Here is a 23,201-nt window from a genome sequence, read left to right as displayed (position 1 = left end):
CAGTGTATCCTATTATATGTTTCCCCCTTTTATGAAATATCTGAGATCATCTGAGTTACCATGTTTTTAGATTAATCGTGTATACAATGAACTGTTTATATGTCTATGCTTGTGTGATTTGTATTTTCAAATCGAATAAAAGCTTTATGACTTGACTTGTGTCCATGTGTTAACGCTGTTCAAACTTGTATTTACAGTTAATTAATGCAAAGCCTTTATTCTTAGGGTGAGTGCTCTAAGTAAATGTTGTAAGCTCAGACTGCACAACTGACTGACTCCAGTATAAAACGTAAAAACGTACTGGTGAGGGAGTTGCTGGGCCCTCACCTTTAAACGTGAGGTGGTGGGGGGGGTTTACAGAAGCAGACCAAGAAATAGCAATCATAGAAAATATTTGTGAACTACATTTTAGCATGAGCATGCGGAAATCTGAGTGTTTGAAAGTTCACTTCCCCCTCCAACCACTTTTTCCAACCCTGGAAGAAGTTTTTTGTCTCCCATGGTCAGGAGTGTATTTTCAACCTTTCTCAGTATGGCAAAAAAATTAGAGAAGAGTTGGTGGAAACCCACAAAATCATGCAAGTTAGTAGGTTTGCACAGACTTAAAAGGGCATTCCAACCCTGGAACTATTGCTTACCCTTACCTTCAGCCTCAGTATGTAGATCTGCAGCCACCTGCAACATAACAGAATTGCTAGTATTCAAATCCTACTATGGAAAGAGCCCATACCCAATTAGAGAGGCCATTTCAGAGCTCTTATATAATGAGATTGCTGCAATAATTTGTTGCTGCATTACGTAGCACAAAAGGGACAAGTGGATTTTGTTACAGGACAAGTAGGTTTATGAAGCAACACCCCATGGACAAAAGATATTTTATTAAATTCTACATGCCTGAATTCTTCCTGGTCCCACTCTGAGGAAACTGGCCTGTGCAGCTTGGTAATAGCCAACACCAATCCCCTTTTGACATTGGTTTGCTCAATAGTCTTGAAATTTTGGGACATTTCCCAGCCCAGATAGAGTGTCTGATTATGAGTTTTAATTGTGGGACAATGGCGACATGGAGAAGGAGGGGAATGGTTTGCATAAGCAAGTACTTTAAGGAACAGTTATCTTGATAGCCGCCACCCGGCCTAACCATGCAGGCAGCCTCCCTCTTTAGCAAAAGATTTTAACTCCTATAAGACATCCTGCAAAAGGGGTACATAGTTGGCCTCCAAGTGTTCCAGAAACAGAATATATATGGATATAAGTCACTGTGTGGAGCAGAGGATTTTACTGTGTTCATTTGAACTGGCAAAGTAAGGAGATTCAGCGCTTTTTGGAGTGATTACTGGAGGTTGGCCTTTAATGCAGAGCCTATACTGTAGTCCTGCAGTTGTTGGGTCTTACTGCTAGTAACCCCTTAAGACTTCTCTGATACACAACGATCTATAGCAGGTGCCTCAACTAGGCAAGATATTAAAATGCAGCTCGTGACCAAATAAGTAAGCCACAAAATAACTTATGGGACGGTTACGTTAGCTGCTGTCTTGACATTTTCCAGGGTGATCGGTCAAGCGAAAGCCAAGAAAAAGGGGGGTCCCAAAATGTTTTTTCTCTGTGTTAATTTCAATATGAGTCTTTTGACGCAGCTACAGCCCGACCTGCTAAACGGAATTACACCAAATAAGTAGCTCTTGGTCCAGAAAGCACTCTGTTAAATTGTGTAAATCCGTTGAGTAGTTGAGAAATTTTAAGAGTTCTCAGATAAACAAATGTGGCCGCAGTGGAAGCCAGAATATCCCGATCTCGGGCCTGAGATCCGATTAGCTGCCAACACTTTAAACCAGGAAGTGTTGGCAGCCATCTTGATACTTGGTTGAAGAGAGCCACAAGCAAAAAGGTTGAAAAAAAAAAAAAAAAAAAGGAAAATGGGCAGGGTAGAAACACCCTGTACCAGAGAGCCCCCAAAAAAGCTTTAATAAAAATTTTAAATAATGTAAAAAATTCTGCGAGATTCACGAATCCAACAGATAGATAAATTAAAAACCCACGCAGCGCTTGCTTTAGGCCCCCGGGTGGGTCATGTCCCAGGGGCAAAAACAACAAATGGAGATACAGGGGCTGCATGGACCCCCCACATGCCGGGGGAACCCCCCACAGGGCAATTTTTAATTAGAATGCATGGGGGGGGGGGGGGAATCCAGCCACCTCCCTGGGGACTGCTTCCTCCCCAGGGCTAGTATAGTAAAAAGCAGCACCAACGCCCCGGTGCGATTTTAAAAACGACCCCCCTCCTGGAGCCATTAATGGCCCTGGGATGCCACCTACCACAGGGCTGGCTCCAGCAATGTACCAGAGTGCCCTCCAACGGGACACTGCAGTTTGCTATGAAATGACGGGAGCGGTGCTCTTGCTTGGTCAAAACGAGCACACTTCTTTTTACCCCCAGCAAGCTGCATCTTAGCAGCTCCCTGGGTGTGAAAAGCATGCCGGCTCGGCAGGAGCAGGCTGGGACCGTAGGGGCTTTAAGGCTCACTCCCGAAGGAGATGGCTATGCCCCGGGGTAAGGGGTCCCCAGCGCAGAAAGTAGCACAGGAGGGGGCCACTAGGCCTCCTACCTTGAAGAAATAAAAATTGTCATTGGCTGGGGGATGGGGTCCCCTGGGCCGTAATCAGCCATGAGAGGTGGGCCGCACTGCTAAAGACAGAAGTAAAGTCTTTGACCAGGATAAACCTGGTTGGTGTATCTTATGTTGTATACGTTCCCCTCTTACAAAATCAGTTGTACCTACTTCAGACATATGTAGGATTAGAAGAAGAGTACTGAGAAACCATAAAGAACTTTGATTTAATAAATTTTTTTTTAACGAAGTTAAAAAAAATCTATATATTGTATATAAACTTGCCACTCATGTCCACCACACCCTGAGCAGTCCCACACCTCGAATCCCAAAGAAGCACTCCCTGCTCTCACATGGTGTAGATAGTCAGCATCACACTGACAATAATTGTGGGAGTCGCTTGTCAGCGTGGTTTCATTTCTCCTCAGCATGCGCCTCTGCAGACCAGAGCTGAAAGGGGAGAAACCAGTAAGTGCAGGAACAGCACAATCCACCATCTCCCTCGGGTCTCAGACTCCCATGTAACCATCGCGATGGGATCTCTGGATACCCAGGAGAGACAGCAGGTGCAAATGGTTAATGAGTGCTCCCCCCTGCGTGACATCACAATAGCGATAACTAGATTCAAATCTAGTTACTCACCCAAAAGGCTCCCAATGGAAGCCATACAGGGCCTAACACTTCGCCTTGTGCTGCTGTCTTCTCCAACCCATTCAAAGTTAATAGAAATATCATGTTCATCACAAGCAAACCTGGATGTGGTTCTGCCCTATAGTTTGAATTCAGACCTAATCCACGACAGAAACAACGGTGGTCAAACTGCCTTAAAGGGAGGGGGGGGGGGGGGGGTCTCTAACCTTTTCTGTAATAAGAGCTACTTTTGCTCAATGAAAAGTCATTGAGAGCCATTATTAATTACATCCCATGAAGGTAGACGGTTGGTTTCAAGAAATACTAGAGGCCTATGAGATAACACAAGCTACTTTCCCAGAATGCTTAACTGCTAAGGACACCCAGTTGGGAAACTTTCTGGGAACCAAAAACTTCTTCTGTCTAAATGGGAGATCCCCCTTAGACTGCCCAACTAAGAAAACGTTTGAGCTAGGCACCCAAAACTGTCCAATTGATTATGTGTTCACGACACCCTGTAGTTTCCAACTAATCAGAGGGTTTAGGGTTTTAAATAGAGAAGGGAGCGACTATAACATTTTATCTTTGGAAATCCCTGACGCACAGCAAATGACCCGTACCCAAGTCATGGAACAGATGGAATACCCCAGGCGACACACAACAAGGCTCACAGAAGACAATGTGGCTAGACTAGTAAAGTTACAACAGAATCTAGATCTGGACACAGTAAGCGGCAAGGGGTTAGATTGGTACGAGAGAAAAATCAAGGATGTGGTCCAAACCCTTAGTGAAGGGCTGAGAAATGATAAAAAAAAAAAAAGGCTAAAAAGATCCACTCAAAGCCGGAGTTACAAGGACGGTGGTTTACAAAGGAATGCCTGGAAAAGAAAAGTGAGAAGAATGGCGCGCCGCCAACTTTCAAAGGGCAGGCAGGGTAGTGGAAACGACCTTGTAAGTTTAAAAAGAGTTGATATTACGTTAATTAGGAGGGCAAAAAGAGAACATAAAGAAGCTTGTTGGTTAAGATTACTTGAGGCAAGGAACTTGCGGCAGTTCTGGAGACTAGTTCATGTGGCTGCGGACCGCCAAATAGCCACAATGAACTGTGTAGTAGCAGAAGCAGCCTGGGAGATTATTTGCAGGACCTATATAGCCCTGGGAGTAACCGGGAAGAGAATCAGCACACAGACTGGAGCGGTCTGGTAGCAGATATAAAACTCGATTTAAGTTAAAAGCACGATAAAGAGTCTGAATTTAACAAGAGCAGCAGGCCCAGATAACCTCCCGGCCCTGATAATTAAAACCCAGACAGATTGGTGGGCTGAATTTTTTGCCAAAATGTTCCGAGTTGTTTTGGACACTGGGAGGTTCCCAGATAACTGGAAAGGGGCAATAATAAGGCCCATAGGTAAGAAAGGGGATATGCACACCCCAAAAAAATTACAGATCAACCTGTTAGATATTGGGGAGAAAATATTTGCAAAAATAGTGCTAGGAAAACTAAACAAGCATTTACAATGCAATGGTTTCGCCTTTTGAAAAGTTTGAGCTATTGGCATTGTAAATGACAATTTTTATATCTGTTGGTTTTGAAAATAAATGGCATTGTCATTTACAATGCCAATAGCTCAATCTCTCGCAAATGTGAGACCTATAGCATTTGTAATGCAATAGGTCGCGTATTTACGCAAGTTTGAGCTAATGATATTGCAGATAACAATGAGTTTTATTTATGTTTCAAAAACCAAAACATAAATAAAAAGTCTCACACCATGCTCTCCCAAACACCATGCTCTCCCACACACCATGCTCTCCCACACACCATGCTCTCCCACACACCATGCTCTCCCACACACCATGCTCTCCCTAGAAGACTCACACTGCTTTGTGCTGGATAGTGCGAGTTGATAGCGTGTAGCTATAGGAACTGGTTACTTCTAGATAGGGAGCAGATGTAGCGATCTGAGTGGGTGGAGATGGTATGGCCAGAGCGTATAATCATGGCACTTAAAGTACTGGACAAACTGTGATTGAGTTAGTGTCGACGGGAAGCATGAATCGGGCAGAGCAATTATTTTTGTGCTGAGTGGGACAACACGCAACCCACCCCTGCAAACGACACCATGCACAATTAAGCTATTTTACGTTTCGGCTACAAAAAAAAAAAAAAGAGGGCCCTGCCATCTACATGCAACAGCTGTTTTGTATGTAATAGGAGCATGTAGGAAACACGTAGTTTATTTTGTTAGTCTCCTGAAAAAAATGCCTTGTATCCCAAAGACATGATCACCAGTGTCACAATTTTGAGAAAGGCATAACCTTTTACAGCCATAACCAACAAACTTATAAAACATCATCAGCAACAAAACACCAACTATCCATACACTTCTTTTACTTACCATAATACAAAAAGAATAGGATCTTGTAAACCAGGGAGACGAGGTGTAAAACCTGATTTGTACTGGGAGGCCAAACTAGCTGCAGAAAACCCAACATACGGCTATACATCACGTAATACAGATATTCTAAATCTAACAGGCATATTTCGAAAAAAATACCATTTTAATGCAGATGACTACTACTTATATCTGGTGCATGTGGCGTTAACTTTTCAACTAGGAAGGAAATACGAAGTAGCACAGGCCTGTACAGTTTAATCGGATGCTTTTCAGTTTGGAGCACGCTCATTGTACAAATCTGGACCGTTAACCTGTCCCTATTTGGTCAAGCAAAATAAATTCAGTAGGTGATCTAGCCCTGGCCTGGTGTTCGGTTATAGGTTGGGGCATAGGCCATGTCGGGTTCTATAGAAACCGTTGGTCCTTACCTAAGTGAGGAACAGGAGGCCCCAAGGGCTTCAATGAGCAGTCTTCTCTTGTGCTCCATTATAAGAGCCATGTATTTGGTATGACAACTATCCAGATGGTCGTGGTTGCACGCATAGATTGAATGAACGTGACGAGTAGCCAATAAGAAAGCTTATCAAAGTCGTTGGTGTCCGGGGACTCACACTTGTTCGTGTGAATGTAGGTCACGATAGGTACTCACCCAGCAGATTACGAGCCTTCATGGGGAGGGTGAGCTCTGTACACATCTTCCCCTCCACGCGGACAGCGGGAGGAGGGGGGCGGGAACACGAACAGCTGGAGGGGGGGGGCGGGAACGGGAACACGGACAGTGGGAGGGGGCAGGAAAGGGCACACGGACAGTGGGAGGGGAGCGGGAACGGACAGCGGGACATCACGCAACCCACCCCTGCAAACGACACATTAAAAATGGCCAACACAAATATTTTAAAAAAACATCCGCCCACCGCCGCATGATGTGCTAAAAGGGGCAGGATGAGAAAAACACTGTCGGAACGCCCACGAATCGCCTCGGACCATGACGGACAGATCTCACTTCCAATGGCTAGCCTCCAATTGTGGAGCTAGCCAATGGAAGTGAGAGGCTTGACAAAGGCACCATACTCTTCTCAAAAGTTTTCGCCTGCGGGAACGCTGCTGCGCAGCGGACGCCAGGCGAAACCTAAAAAGTATGGATACTGCAATGGGAACGGGTCAGTGACTGCGGAGGCGGAATCAAAGGCGTGGCAACTATTCAATGAACTTTTCCACAACAAGTTTATTGATAAAGATGAGCACATGTGATAGAGTGGCGCCCTACAATCAGGATGGCACCACCAAACATACCGAGACAATCATGAAGATAGGACTAAGCGTCCAGTCAAGAAATCAATGTAATACAAGGATACAGGAAACATTAACCCCGTCTTTATCTTTTCATCTACCCATCAACCCAACTCCCAGAACCCTCCCCTGGATCCCACCCTAACCCCAGGCATGTGCGCATATACAGTATCGACGTAAGTTCCTAGTGCGGCAAGTGTAGGTGTGGGGGAGCGGGGTCACCAGGCCACATGGGGCTAAAGATCTTCCTCCGGTTCAGCAGGGGGGTCCAGTTGCAAGCCCCTGTGGTCTGCCCACCTTTTCCATATTTTAAAGTGTTTACGGGGGCATCCCCGAGCCTCGAAGATCGGGCGTTCCAAACCCATACAGAAGTCAATGCCAGCCTTCCACGCACTCAGGGGGGGGGGCCTCACATCCTTCCATGCTCGGGCCAGATCCCTCTTGGCCACCACCAGCCCCAGGAGGAGCAGGTGCCTCTTGTAGATATTTCCACACACCCCCTCTAGGATGTGCAGCAGGCCCAAACGGTGGGTACGGGGGAGGGTCCAGCCCAATACCTCTGACAAACAGCCCCATACACCTCTCCAGAAGCCAATCAGTCTGGGGCACGACCATACTGTGTGGAGTAACGTACCTATCTCCGACCCACACCGCAGGCAGTCCGGGGTCTCAATCAGTCCCGCCTTCCACAGACGCTCACGCGTATAGTAGGCCCTATGGAGAATTTTGAATTGTATGAGTCGAAAACGCATCGCAATAGCCGCACCCCTCGGGGACTCCAGGGCCTCTCGCCAATCATCCTCATCCAACTGACCGACGTCGGCCTCCCAGGCCGCCTTCAGCGGGAGGAGGGTGGAGGAGCAATGGATGACCATAGTCTGGTAGATGCGCGAAAGTTTTCTATCTCCAAGGTCGCCCATGAAGACTTTCGCTTCGATCGGGCTGAAATCAGGGAGTGAGTCAAGGTTGGTAAGACTGGGCAGCAGCGCATGCCGGAGTTGTAGATATCGAAAGAATTGAGTTTGGGGCATATCAAATTCGGTGCGAAGGGCCTGGAAGGATTTGAGCGTCGTGCCGGACAGCACATGGCCTAATTGCGAGATACCAATCGCGTCCCAGCCGTCGAAGCCCGATAGCTTAGACAGTTCCGGCAGCATACCGTTATGCCACAGGGGCGTCTCCGCGGTCAGTCTGCCCCACCAGCCCATGCGACGCAAGGCCTGTCGCCACACCGCAAAAACAAGTCGCGTAACCCTCGGCAACGAGCGACGCAGTCTGGGTGAATAGAGGATGGTGTGAAGCGAGTTGTCACCCATCAAGGCACGCTCCAGGGCATAAGCTGGGTCTCCACCATCGCCATACCACCAGTCATTCAGGATGAGAAGATGTGCGGCTTGATAGTATGACAGTAAATCTGAAGTGGCCAAACCCCCACAGTAGGTGGACAAAAAACAAGTACGCAACGCAACTCTGGCAGCACCTCCAGCCCACAGAAAGCGGCCCAGCACCGAGTTGACCTGCCTAAACCACTGAGGCGGGATGGGATACGGATGGTTCTGTAATTGGTATAATAGGCGCGGTAGCGCCACCATTTTAAATATAGCGGAGCGGCCAAAGATTGATAGGGGCATCCGAGACCAGGTTTTAACATCTGACTGTACCCGCTCCCAGACTGGTATGAGATTACGGTCCCATGCAATGTCCGCCGAGTCCGAGAGAAACACGCCCAGGTATTTCAGCCCGGTCGTGGCCACTCGCAGCCCCGAAGCCCAGGGGTCCGTCACCTCGCCCCCTTCCAACACCCACAGCGTGGATTTATGGAGGTTCAGAAACAGGCCTGAAGCCTCCCCAAACAGTTGCATAACCTCTAGGACACGCGGGCCTGAGCGCCGCAGGTCGGTAAGGAAGAAGAGGACGTCATCGGCGTACAGTGCGATTTTGTCGGACAGGGTGGCAGTCCACTGGAAGCCCCGTATCAGCGCGTCCTGGCGCACCCTGGCAGCCAAAGGCTCCATGGCGAGTGCAAATAAATAAGGGGAAAGAGGGCACCCCTGTCTGGTCCCGCGGCCGATACGGAACATCCCCGATACTGCCCCGGCGACCCGCACCGAGGCCGTGATATCTGTATAGAGGAGCCGGACATACAACAGAAAGACCGGGCCCAGGTTGAGACAGCGCAGCAAGGCAAATAGGAACGACCAGCTGACGGAGTCAAACGCCTTATCAATGTCGGCCAGTAACAGTGCCGCCTGGTCCCCTAAGGTCCCAATGGCGTTGATCGCCGCCTGTGCGCGACGGATATTTTGCCGCGTCGCCCTGCGAGGCATGAAGCCTGCCTGGTCAGGATGAACCAAGTCTGTGATATGCGGAGCGAGCCTGTTCGCCAGGGCCTTGGCCAAGACCTTGGCCTCAACATTAATCAACGAGATGGGCCTATAAGAGTCATGGCGATCCGGGGGTCTGCCCGGTTTCAAGAAGACCACTATTTCGGCGTGGCGCCAGTCCGGGGGCAACACCCCTCGCTCACGCGCCACCTCAAGCGCCCGACGATACGGAGAACCAAGCTGTACATGAAATTTCTTGAAAAATTCACTCGGGTAGCCGTTAGGGCCAGGGGCCTTGCCAGTGCTGAGTTGCCCCAGTGCATCACCCAACTCCTCTGCTGTGAGGGGCGCCTCTAGGGCCGTCTTGGTCTCATCCGATAACGGCACCGGTGGCAGCTCTGCGAGAAAGCGAGCCAGCTCACTGTCAGACAGGTGGTCGCGCGGGGCGTACTGGGTTGAATAGTACGTAGCAAAGCTCGTCGCCAGTTCGTGCGGGTCGGTCAAGACCTCTCCCTCACCATTTGTAAGGCCTGGCAGCAGGAGGGGTTGGAAAGTTTGGTGGCACAGTCGATGGAGCATGGAACACGACTTGTCCCCCCCATTGATACACCCTACTTCTGGTGGCCAGCCATGCCTGTTTGGCTTCATCCATCAGGAGGGACCCGTATGTTTGCTGTGCCTGTAACAGCAGACGTATCCCGACTTCATCGTCACCTTCGCGGCTTTCCTGTTCCAGGGTCACCACTCGTGCGGCCGCTTCGGTAGTTTGCTCCTGACGCTTCCGCCGAGCTGCCGAGCACCATGCAATATCTATTCCCCGTATGGTAGGCTTCATGGCTTCCCATACCGTTCCTACATCGGCATCCCCAACTAGGTTTTCCCGCCAGTAGTGGTCAATGGATTCGCGCAGGTGATTAGCATACTCCGGTTGCAGGAGATGCCAAGAGGACATCCTCCAACGGAACGGCTGCCTCTTCCGGGTGAGTTCCACATCAACAGAGACAGGGGAGTGGTCGGACAGGCCCCTAGGCAGGATGTCAGCGCCCTTTACTCTACACAAACATTCCCCAGGCACAAACACACAGTCAAGCCTCGAGAACGAGCCGTGCACAGCTGAGACATAAGTATATTCCCGGGCTGCGGGGTGCATATGTCGCCAAGCATCCACCCAGCCCAAACCCTCACTCATTGCACGCAGTCTGGTGGGTGAAGGGGACGGGGGCTGAACCTCGATCCCCTCTCGGCGCCTATGGCGATCCACGCATATATTCATCACATCGTTCCAATCTCCCCCAATCACAGCCAACGACCCGGCAATGTCCTCCCATACTGCAAACAACCTCTCAGCCAGGGCCCATTGGAGGGGGGGAGGGGCGTAAACGCTGCCAAACACCACTGAGTCCGTGCCCACCATGCCTTTAACAAACAAGTAGCGACCCTGGGGATCAGCCCACTGCTTCTCATGGGTGTACGCCACTCTACGGTGGATCAAAATGGCCACACCCCTGGATCCCCTGGAGAAACCCGCATGGAAAACTTGTTGATAACCAAATCTCTGTAGGCCCAGAGCCTTTGTGCCCATCATGTGGGTTTCTTGTAGCAATAGAACATCTGCAACCTCTTTTTTCCCCCAGCGTAGCACAGCCCCGCGTTTAATTTTGTCTAATAAGCCCCTGACATTCCACGTAATCACCCGCATAGAGTCTTCCGGGAGTCTATGAGTCAGTTCAGCCATGGTCCATGAAGATCCACCACACAAGCCCTCCACACCCGCGCCACCCACCACACGCCATAAGGAACATTTCTGCGACACACACATGCACACTACCGCCCACCCCAAGGAAAACAAACCCCAACTCTACAGTCCCACAGCCCCAAACAGTCCCAATCCCCAACTCAGCGGTCCCAACCCCGACCGCCCACATCCCACATCCCACCTCCCCCCACCCTATACCTCAATGAACTATGAAGTACCTGTCGTGGCATGGGTGGTCCTGAGACCAAAACGCAGGGCCCGGGCCCACCCATACCAATGGATCCCAACATCCCCAAAGAGAACAGCAAGCTCACCCCCCTTCCCTCAGTTTCTCTCTCTCGAGAGGGAGAGTGGTAGCCACCATCACGTAGTCCCCGACCCCCCACCCCACAACCCTATTTTCGATCAGGAGTCGGATGCAATACAGTCTCAGGGCAGTAGCCGTGCCGGGCAGCCATTAAGGTCCAGACGACACAGTGAGCCCGACCAGGGGGCACAGCAGTGACCGCAGAAACGGAGAGTGAAGGCCCCGGAGTCTTCAGTGGTCCGTCCCAGAATGTTCCGAATCCTCAGTCCTACCACTGGTCTGAGTCCCATCAGCCGAAGCCGCGCGTCTGCGCGATTTGGAGCGCTTGGTACGACCCTTCTTCGCCGTCTGATCTCTCTGTGCTCGCGGCGATCCTTCAGGAGAGCCCGAATGGAGCCCTGGTTGAGAATTCGGTCTGAGCCGCACCGTTTCATCCGTCCACTTGAAAAGGTCCTCCGGCGTATCAAAAAACAGTGTCCGTGATTGGAAGATCACCCTCAGGCGCGCCGGGTACAACAGGGAATATTGGAGCTTGAGACCTCTTAATTTCGCCTTTGCGGCCATGAAAGAGTGACGCTGCTGTTGCACAAGTTTGGTATAGTCAGGGAAGATCATGATCTTACAGTTTTCATATAGGAGGGCTTCCTTGATTCGAGCTTCCCTCAGCACGGCATCCCTGTCGTGATAATTCAGCAGTCTAGCGATCACCGCCCTAGGCCGCTCGCCCTCAGGCGGCCTCTGCGCCAGGGCGCGGTGCGCCCTCTCGATAACGAAGCAAGTGTAAAGTGTCCCCGGCGGCATCCACGACTCCAGCCACTGTGTGAGGAAGCGTTCCATGTTGCCCTTTTCACAGCGCTCCGGAAAGCCGATAAAGCGGAGGTTGTTGCGGCGCGCCCGCCCTTCGGCATCCTCCACACGGAGCGCTGTGATCCGCTGCGCAGATTCCATCGCCGCCATTCTTTTCTTAAGGGAGGTGACGTCTTCCTCCACCACCGTTACCCTGGATTCAGCTTCGGTGATCCGCGCCACAGCATTCCTCAGGTCTTGGCGCAGTAGGGTCACATCCGCTCCCACTGCCCCTATCTTGGCGTCTAGCACATCCCTCGACTGGGTGATGGCCGCCATAAGGGCTGCATTGTCTGGCCCCCCTCCGGGCGGAGCACCCCCGGACTGTCCAGAGCCCCCACTGGGCCCCGTGAATTTATCAATTGTCACCTGTTTGGCGGGGCCACCGCCCCCTCTGGTCATGGCCGCCGAGAGTAAATGGGCTTCAAGATGGAATGGAGGCGCGGGACCCCGACCGCCCTCGTTGAGGTCTATGGAAGGCAGTGAGGAGGGGAGGGAAGACCGCGACCGGTCGCCAGCCCTCGGGCAAGTCCTGACTGACCCGGCCCAGCGCGACTCAGTGTCCAGATCAGAGCGTGGCCGGCCCCAGCGGCCGCCAAGAATCAGGGTCCCCTCCGGTCAGCGAACCCCCCCCCGGGGGAAGAGGTGGACAGGCCTGGTGGATCTTGCGTCAAAGCGCTGGTGTCCCCTCCGGTCCGGGTGGGGGGGGGGGGGGGGGGGGGGGGGTTTAGCCACTACTCACAGTTGCTGCCAATCGTCTGCGCCGTGGGTTGAGCACCGCTGGGCGGGAATACCAGGGCCACCGACACTGGGCCGTGAAAATCGAGGTCCGGGCTGCACCCAGTCCGCCAGGCCGCTCCGGCCGCTCCCGGTCATCCGCAGCCTCCGCGCCCCCTCAGAATACAGCTGGGCTCTGGAAGAGGGATCACACACCTTCCCCAGCGTCCTCGATGCCTCGGGTGTCCAGGTGTTGCGGCCGCCACCAGGCCAAGCGGGTTAGTGCGCAGCTTCCCGGCCGGGGAGCGCCAAAATCGAGGCCCCGGCTGCACCACTGTCCTCCAGGCCGCACCTCGCGCCTCGTTGCAGCGTCCGGTCACGGGACTCCGGACCACCGCTGGGCACACCGGAGGGTTCCTGGCACACCCGGCGGCCCTCGCCCCGTTGTTGTTGTGGGTTTCGGGGTCAGGGACCAGGATAATTAGGAGGATAAACGGCGGGCCGGCGGGAGCTCTAGCAAGCTGCGACCGCCATCTCCGCTTGCGTAGCCACGCCCCCTATTCAATGAACTTTTACCATCCAATAACTACATATAAAATAATTCACACCTCACCTCAAGTGAAAATTAAATAAAGTTGAACTAATCCATGGGAAATGCACAATTTTATGTTATGAAACCTCTATTGGTTAATGCGAACCACCACCAGCAGCCCATAGAACTGAATCCGGTCTGGTGCAGCAGAGAAAAGTGACTTCTGTATATTCAGTGCTCTGAGGTCCCCACTGCGAATGAGTAACTCATTTTAAACGTGCATTACACCGAGTATAATCAAGGGTGCCATGAATTGCACATCTGAATTAATGATAAAGATGAAAAGTGCCTCTAAAGTATAGATTTCAAGAATGCGAAAATTACACCTAGCGTAAATTTTGTCAACAGTGTGAACATTACGGACACGTGGTCGCAATAACACGTAGCACCGACCAGATTGGGCTTGGAGGCGCCATGACTGAGTTTGGGAGGCACGCCACAAGCAGCATGCGATCCATAAACTGACGGAGTCTCGCCGTGAAAACCAAACAAGCACTGGCTAACCACAGAGGTCTGGCTTTAATGTGCTGAGGTATGCAAACACAGATATGCACCACTGTGCACACACTATACGTGCCACGTTACTGCTCAACCAGCCTATTAAGTCTTAACATTTGTTACTTCCCCAAACTTCCGGTTTGCTCAGTGGCACTGGAAAAATAATCTGTGCATGCCCGTGTTTACATTAAAGTCAGACCTCCACATTTTGCCAAAACTTGCTTGTATAGGTGTCCAGTCTGAGCAGAGCCGGCCTTTGCTCCAAGAGCGCCGTGGGCAAAATCAAATTTGGCACCAGCACCCTTCAGAACAGAGTTTAAACACACTTTCATTGGCCCCACGTGGTAGGCAGACTCCTGCGCCCTGGGCGGGAGCCCTGCTCGCACATGCCGGAGGCCGGCCCTCCTGAGCACAGCTCAGCTGGCATGCACAAGAGAGCCTGAAGATGTGCGGCAGATTAATTTCAGCCTGAAACAATACTTATCTGTACACACCGGAAGCTACAGAAGGGGCCACGGAGGCAGGGCCGACACCTGAACTTAGTCTGCGGTTCCCTAACTTAACCGCAGGGACGGGTGTATGTTGTTAGAAAAAACAATAAAGATATTTCGTCTGTTAACATGGCAATCATGGTTACCTTGTAACACGAGGTACACGTCATAGTGCAAGAAGATTAGAATGATACTATTGCAATACCGATTTCAATTGTGATTTTATAGTACCAAAGGTTTCTGCTTTATTATGGATTGTAAAGGATTGCTTCGTTGTGGCCAGATTAATTTTATACTAAAAATGTCTCAAGATGGCTTCACAAGGTAAATGCCCGTTCCTGATATCTGCCAACACTAGCACAGCCTTTCATCCTTCTACGGTCGAAATATAAAGGATATTAAATTGTATCCTCCAGTTTAGTATCCCTCGTTATTTACAGTCATAGCAAAAAAAAAAAAAAAAGGGGGGGGGGCAGGAACACGAACAGCGGGAGGGGGGGCAGGAACGGGCACAAGCCACAGAAGGGGCCACGGAGGCAGGGCTGACACCTGAACTTAGTCTGCGGTTCCCTAACTTAACCGCAGGGACGGGTGTATGTTAGAAAAAACATTAAAGACATTTAGTCTGTTAACAGGGCAATCATGGTTACCTTGTAACACGAGGTACACGTCATAGTGCAAGAAGATTATGCTGGCAGGCACACGGACAGCGGGACGGGGCGGGCAGGCACACGGACAGCGGGAGGGGGCGGGAAAGGCACTCACCTGCACTTCCTCCGGCGGCGGTCGTCCGCAGAATGACCAAATGAAACCTCGACGAGCGAAAAAATAAACCCCGCCCACCGCCGCACTGACGTAGGCAAAAGGGAAAAATTCTACTGAACGCCCACGAGTCGCCTCGCAGAATGACGGACGCCTCTCTCTTCCAATGGCTAGCCTCCATTTATGGAGCTAGCCAATGGAAGACAGACGGAACTGAGGCCACACTGTTTCCAACATTAGATTTCGCCTGCGCCGAAAAGCTGCGCAGTTTTCGACGAGGCGAAACCTAAAAATTGGGTAGAAGCAAATTCAATCGTCCCAGTAGAACAGGGGGAATTTAAAGAAGGGCACTCTACAATGGACCACTGCTAAGCTCTTTGGGCACTTGCCCGGAAGTCGATAGAACAAAAGGGGAAAATGTTCTGCTGTTTCGTCGACTTCCGGGCGGCCTTTGATTTGGTGGATCGTATGAGTTTATGGGAGTGCCTGACTAAATACGAGATCCCAGCCAGCCTACTTGCAATTCTAAAAGAATTGCATAGAGGAAATTGGGCCCAAGTGATTAAAGACACTCAAGGGGGATTGACAAAGAAAATAGCCATAGGGAACAGGCTAAGACAGGGCTGCGTCCTGGCCACTCTTCAATTTTTTTAGCTGACCTACCAGCAGCACTGGAAGTTGAAAGAAGTGCGAGCCCCAGAATGAGTGGTAGGAAGGTAGCAAGCCTGCTATACGCAGATAATCTTGTGATAATTGATCAGACGGAGCTAGGGCTACAGAGAAAACTAAATGCTTTTAGTGAATACTGTAAGGCCAAACTTTTAGTGGTAAACGTGGATAAAACGAATATTTTGACTTTTGGTAAAAAGTCAAAAAGCTTTAGCTGGTACCTAGGGCAAACGAAACTGGAATCTGTAAAGGAATATAAATACCTAGGTGTTGGACCTGGGGTCACCAGACCACATAGGGTAGCCTGGCACAGAGTAGGTAGGTCTAACCCAAAGGCAAAAGTGTTAAGCTTGCGTCACACCCTTACAGTAACTCAGCGTCCATCCACAAGAAAAGAATGACTACACCAATTTAGAAAAATACGGTCTGCTTTATAAAACTCTTCGTTAGATTTACGGCTTCGAGCAGATGTCAGTGTCAGTACTCTTGATAACTTCACATTTAATTATTAGATTGTGTCAAGTTCAATTCGACATTAACAATACCTCCTTCTCTTTTCTCAAATGAAGGGAACTGAGTGATAATTCCTGCAATTTAAGTAAACATTACATACATTTTACAATCTTAGAAAAGGTTTCAGCAATTGTCAAGCTTCTTTACAGAAAGGCAAAGCTGTACATTACCCCTAAGGTCTCAAGAACATTACAATCAGGATGGTACAGGCTCTCAGTACAGGCCCAGTAATGGCACACCTATGTCACGGTGCGGGCAGCTAGGGATCTGAATGAAGACAGACAGGTTGTTACTTCATTTAATCAAACTATGTAACTTGCTCTGGGTTCTCATTAGAGTCGTAGGATCCCTCACTTTCTCCTATCGGGCACACAATGCTCGGTGTCAAATCAAATACAGCCCCACACTTTCTTATCCCAGGAACAGCCCTGATTTCGTGGTTCTGTTTATGGCAAATTAACCTTACTCAACCAGGGTAGTACTGAAAACAGGAGGACACGTTCCTATGGGGAGATATACATGTCACAGTTCATCCATTGGGACCCATCCTGTAGTCGGGTTGTGAGATCACGGCCAGTACAGTTGTCCCGATGAAGTCCCAACTTCGCTCCTCACCTCCCTCCAGCCAAGAGCCCCGAGCTTACTTTTTCCTTGAGTAACTCAGTCAGCCCCGTTTTGCCACGATTCAGTACTGCTGTCCGGGGAAGGCCACACCTCCAGCCGATCTGGTTAGTTTGCCCGTCCTCCGCTGAATCTCACCGCTTCCACTCCGTTGGTTCTCGCGGCGTCAGTCAGCTCTCCCGGCAGTCTCCTCACACAGGAAGTTCTCCGCCTACGTCCGGCCTTTCCAGCGCTGGCCCGCCTCTACCGAGTAGCGGGGGACTTTTGGGAAATTAAATGTGGTCTGCCCTGGCAGGGTTTGATCAACACAAGAGGGGTCAGGTCAGTACAGGAGAACAGCCGGCCCACAGGTCGATCCAACTCCATATAGTGCGCTGTCCTCCTCCTCAAAGCCGCCTCTCTCCTCACCAGTTCCACCCCATGCACTCATTGGTCACTCTAAAATGGCCGCCCTGATACTGGCCTTATATAGCCTGGCCTCAGGCTACCAGAACTAGCTGGAAGGTTCTGGAGCTTCCCTATGTTGTCCTATGGGTCCATTCCCTGAGGTAATCAGTTGTGGCAGTTACTAGCCACCATTTTGTGTGACTACATTTCCACCACTATAAGGGACACCTAGGCCTAAAAAAATATAGGGACAAGGAAGCACCCATCCCTTGGAGAACACCCAAAAAGTCAAGTGGACATAAAAATGAAAGGCAAAAAGGGGACAAAAAATAAATAAATAATAGGAGGGACCACCCAAAGGGCTGACAGGTCTAACACTAGGTATATGGTTCGAAAGTCCCTTAAAATGGGGGACACATTTGGATGCCCATAAAGCAAAAGCATTGTCCTCCATCTGTGGCCTGAAAAAATTCAATAAAGATTATGGGGCCATGTCACACAAACCTTTGCTAAAAGCTTATGAAGCTATGATCCCGCCCCAAGTACTGTATGGAGCAGAAGTTCTACATCTCAGTGGTAAAGGAGGGTGGGATCGGGAGGAAGGCAAGGCCCTAGAAATGCTACTGTCCCTACCCAAGGCAGCCATGATACAAGCAATTAGAATAGAGACAGGAACAATAGCATGGAATATCCAGGCCTAAATGTCCCTGGCAAGGTTCTGGAAATGCCAATCCCAAGGGGGCGCACAGAAGGTTTCATATTGGTGCAGTGAGGAAATCAGGCATAGCAGCCTAAAATGGGCAATAGAAGCGAGAAGGAAAATTGAGATTACTGGGATTCTAAATGTGAGAGCAAACCAGAATCCTTTGACGTTGCCTTTTCCAAGAATCTACTTAGAGCACACGGTAGGGAGCAATCAAGGAACCAGGACCTAGATTACCTAAGAAATAAAAGGTCTGTGCAATGCATGATAAAAGCGTGGGAAAATGATGCATGGTATCCGTATCTAGAAACCTTGCCTAACCATGGACTTAGATACGAAGTTTTGAACTACGAATAGGCACTAACCCATGGCTAATGGAGGGGAGATTAAAGGCAGAAATGGTATACCCCGATGGGCTATGCAAATACAGACTGGGGACAAAGTGTGAAATATAGCATATATTGGTAGATTGCCTTATGACGGTAGAAGCGAGAAAACTATTTTTACGGCCACTATTTATAAAATATGTAATAAGGTCTTGGGAACAAGCCATTGCATTATTGATAGAAATGGAAAACCTGGACACTGCAATTGCACTAGGAAATTACATGAGGGGTAAATCGTTTTGCTAGGGAAAAACTTAAGCAATGTCAGCAATGAATTTAATTTTAAACGCCCCGCACTCAGTAGCTAAAGGCTTAATACCGAAGAAATTTTACTCCAAATTATGTAATCTATTGCTGCTAATTAAGATCGATAAATGTAAAGAATTTTTTTAACATAGATTTGTTATTTATATCTTATTAATTGATTTTATAAAAATTGGAAATTTAGAGATTGCAAAGGGGCGACGGCAGCCACTTTATTATAGATGTACTAAGCAGAGCGGCCTGGAAAGTAACAGTGTGATTTTAAAACGTTATTTGTGTATTCTTTTGTTACCAGCAAGTATGTACAGTGTTGTATTTTATAAGATCTCGGTGTTGAAAGACAATGGTCTAAATAAACAGGAGGTCTCTCTCTCTATTATTAGTGACCACACTAGACAAGATTACTTAAGTGACCACTTTATGCAATATTACACCAGCAGTGATCACTGCAGTCCATCGGGAGAGTTGCCAGCAGTAAGGTGTAAAAAAAAAAAAAAAAAAAAAACACACACAACACACACACACACACACACACACGTTTGTTATTCTGGAATGCCTTTAAATGGATAATTTATAATAGCCGTAGCTGCAATACATGTGCATCAAGGTAATACGGTGAACAATAAGTCTTCTGATTGCCACGTGATTTATCATTCAAATACCGGCTTTAAATATATTTTGGAAATTCAGACATTCTTCGCCAAACATCAGCTGTTTAAGTTCTGAAATTACATACATTTTTGTACGAAATAGCTAATTTTTTAATTTAACCAAGCAAAACCTTCAAATTTAATAGGTTGGACTGCACACAGGACAACTACTTACAGGTCGCCAGGGAGCTACCAATAGCTCACGAGCTACTCCTTTGGAGATGAGAGCCTGGTCTAGATCATTAAAACTTACATTATCATCAACACCACAGAATTAGGGTCTATTTTAACACCGCCGCCCCACTCAAAAAAAAAAGCTTAACTTAGTTACAAGCGGGACAATATCAATACAGAGAATTATAGGTACGTAGGGTATAACTGGTTATGTCACAAACATATATATGTACTGATCATGTGCCGTCTCTAGAGCATGCTTTATTCAACTAAACTAGGAAAGGTGTACACGCTATATCACGTGGTCAGTCTGTTTCAGTAAGTTCCTAAAAGCGCGCTGTACATGGTACAGGTTGCACATGAACTTAACTGGTGAACTGATACAAACAATACAGACCGGAAAAGCCCCCCACCCCCCTTCCACAATCAATGACTGGGGGGTAGAAACTTAAGCAGTTAAGTGCTGGCTCAAACTTTTTCATCGCCAACTAATGATTTCCAAGTAGTTCCCTTTCAATACAGTTACGTAATGTTCTTCCAGACACCACGCTTAATTTGGAAAGTTAAGATGCAAGTTCTAGAGCGCACACATTTCCATGAATGGCCGAGCGCCACTGCGAAGAATCGACAAAACAGGGATGCAATTTAGCAACAGAAAAGCAGCAATATGTGGGGGAGGGGGGGGGGCTACTGGAATATAAAAGGACTCTATACCGATCAGTCAGCTGGAGGAAGTACTGGCAACGGTGGTGGAAAAAGGGGTTTATATTTCCCCCTAACAAACCAAACTAAATTATAAGAGTGTTGTTGCGTCACTAATACATTGAATTCGACTCTATGCCGTTCGGTTTTTCAGGAGCGCGGCTGGGGCCGAGAGCGCAAGCCATGCATGCAGAATCAGATGTTTGGCATCCACGCTTAGACTCCCCGCCTCCACGACAGAAAAAGAAGGAGGGAGAGAATGCAAAAAAGCAGCGAAATATATGCCTTGTTCTTGCGGGCCCGCGATACCCTCCGCCCTATGCAAAAAACTGTTTAGCGCATAAAGATTTTTAATCGCCAATTAAACTTATGCTAACCCCAAACCCACTGCACTCACCCTCAGTCCGTCACCCGCAGCAGGAAAGCGCCGCTGATTCACACGCGCAACACTAACCTTACGGTGAGGACGTCACCGCCACACTGTATCCTTATAGGCTGTCTGTCTCTGGCACCCAGCAGGCTCTGCGGTGTACGCGGAAGTACAACTAGCGGCACTGCAGCGTGAGTGGCTTTTACGGCACGTGGTGCGGGGAGGTAAGGCTGCACCACCTCTTAACTTGCATATCCATGTGTGGGTCTGGAGGTCAGCCAGACCGTGACTTTTTGTGGCATCTATCTGCCTGATTCTAACATAACCACACGAATATCGGTTGTACGACGTCCGTGGTGGGCAAATTCTTAACTCTCTGCCTGACTCAAACATGACAAACCTATAGGCTGCCAGCTGGAGCTCGTTGCCTTGGAAGGAAACCGTCAGGCTGTTTATTTTGCGTCGCTGCTGTAGGCGCCATGTTGCTGGGAAAACATACAGCAGTCGTTGACCGTTCCAGTGGTTCCCGTTTTGTGAAATGTAAAATAGCTATAGAGAAGGAACATTTTTAGTCCATTAAGGACCCTGAGGCGAAACATGTGTTTTTATCTTTCCTCACTTTATTATATTAGCAGTCGTCACCTTTTATTCCTTTAAGAGTAAAACCTAACAAATTTCCCAGTGAACACCAGACAAGTCCACCAATCACATAGTCCGATCTCCAGTATAGGTACCAAGTGTCCGAGGTCCATGCGTAATGTGATAATGTAGTCCAGTTTTTTAGATCTCTCCTGGTTTTGTGGTGGACTCCACTGTTTTTGTTGTGCTTGGTCAATCAATCAATCAATCAAAGCATTTGTATAGCGCGCTACTCACCCGGAGGGTCTCAAGGCGCTTGGGGGGAGGGGGGTCCGCTACTGCTCGACCAGCCAGCAGGCCCGGACTGGCCGTTGAGGGCACCGGGCAATTCCCCGGTGGGCCGCATGGTTGGGGGCCGGTTTTGGGCCCCTGGGGCCGTTTTTGTTACAGGGCCGTTATGCTGCAAAAACGGCCCTGTAACAAAAACGGCCGAAAACCGGCCCTGTCACAGAGCGCGGTCGCACCTCTCCCCCCTCCCTCTCCTCCCGGAGGGGGGAGGGGGGCCGGCCGAGCACTTTGCCAGGGCCGGTTCTGGTTCCCAGTCCGGCCCTGCCAGCCAGGTCTTGAATTGCTTCGTGAAGGCGAGGTGGTCTTGGGTCAGGCGGAGGTGGATGGGGAGGGAGTTCCACGTCTTGGCAGCCAGGTAGGAGAAGGATCTTCCTCCCGTTGTGGCTCTTCGGATGCGAGGGACGGCGGCGCCGGCGTGGCTGGTCGATCGAAGCTGGCGGGTGGGAGAGTAGAAGGTCAGGCGGTCGTTGAGGTATCTTGGGCCTTGGTTGTGAAGAGCTTTGTGTGCGTGGGTGAGGAGCCGGAACGTGATTCTCCTGCTGACGGGGAGCCAGTGTAGGTTTCTCAGGTGTGCGGAGATGTGGCTGTGTCGGGGAATGTCCAGGATGAGGTGTGCTGAGGCGTTCTGTATGCGCTGGAGTCTTTTCTGGAGTGTTGCTGTGGTTCCAGCGTAGAGGGAGTTGCCGTAGTCTAGTCGGCTGGTGACGAGGGCCTGGGTGACCGTCTTCCTGGTTTCGGTGGGGATCCACCGGAGGATCTTGCGAAGCATGCGCAGGATGTTGAAGCATGCTGAGGAGACGGCGTTGACTTGTCTGGTCATGGAGAGGGAGGAGTCCAGGATGAAGCCCAGGTTGCGTGTGGGGTCTGTTGGTTTGGGTGCGCTGCCCAGGGCAGGTGGCTACCAGGAGTCGTCCCAGGCGGAGGGCGAGGATCCCAGGATGAGGACTTCCGTCTTATCTCAGTTCAGTTTCATGCGGCTGTTCATCATCCACTCGGCTACGTCTTTCATTCCCTCGTGTAGGGTGGTTCTGGCGGTGGCGGGGTCGTTGGAGAGGGAGAGGATCAGCTGGGTGTCATCGGCGTAGGAGATGATGTTGAGGTTGTGTTGGCGTGCGATGGCCGCAAGGGGACTCATGTAGATGTTGAACAGTGTGGGGCTGAGTGATGATCCTTGTGGTACACCGCAGATGACTTCGGTGGCCTCTGATCTGAACGGTGGGAGGCGGACTCTCTGTGTTCTTCCGGCGAGGAAGGAGATGATCCAGTGCAGTGCCTTCTCCTCGATTCCGATGTTGTTGAGGCGCTGCACTAGGGTGCGGTGGCAGACCGTGTCGAACGCCGCGGAGAGGTCCTGGAGGATGAGGGCCTCTGTTTCTCCGTTGTCGAGCAGGGTTCGGTAGCTGCGATGAGGGTAGCTGCGATGAGGGCGGTTTCGGTGCTGTGGTTGGCCCGGAAGCCGGACTGCGAGGGGTCGAGGGAACCATTCGTTTCGAGGAAGGTGGCCAGCTGTTTGTTGGTGGTCTTCTCAATGACTTTGGCAGGAAAAGGAAGAAGCGAGATGGGGCGGAAGTTTTTGAGGTCAGTGGGGTCTCCTGATGGTTTCTTCAGTAGGGC

At 49.9% G+C, this 23,201-nt stretch overlaps 1 protein-coding gene across 3 annotated transcripts in view; it reads right to left on the bottom strand.

Moving 5' to 3' along the window:
* SSB (small RNA binding exonuclease protection factor La) overlaps positions 1-20,878 on the bottom strand; it is a 100,576-nt gene extending 79,698 nt beyond the window's left edge. Inside the window, exon 1 of one of the 3 annotated variants that reach the window (XM_086956087.1) lies at positions 20,745-20,878. The gene's annotated coding sequence lies outside the window, so the exon portion shown is untranslated. Of the gene's footprint in view, positions 1-644; positions 671-20,687 lie in introns of those variants that run through there. The other 2 variants (XM_086956086.1, XM_086956088.1) reach the window with 2 other exon arrangements.
* Positions 20,879-23,201: the final 2,323 nt, after the last annotated feature.

Source organism: Lissotriton vulgaris, chromosome 2_1 (genome assembly GCF_964263255.1).
Source record: "Lissotriton vulgaris chromosome 2_1, aLisVul1.2, whole genome shotgun sequence".
Taxonomy (NCBI): domain Eukaryota; kingdom Metazoa; phylum Chordata; class Amphibia; order Caudata; family Salamandridae; genus Lissotriton; species Lissotriton vulgaris.
Note: the sequence above shows the minus strand (reverse complement) of the source record. Positions and strands in the feature narration are given on the sequence as shown.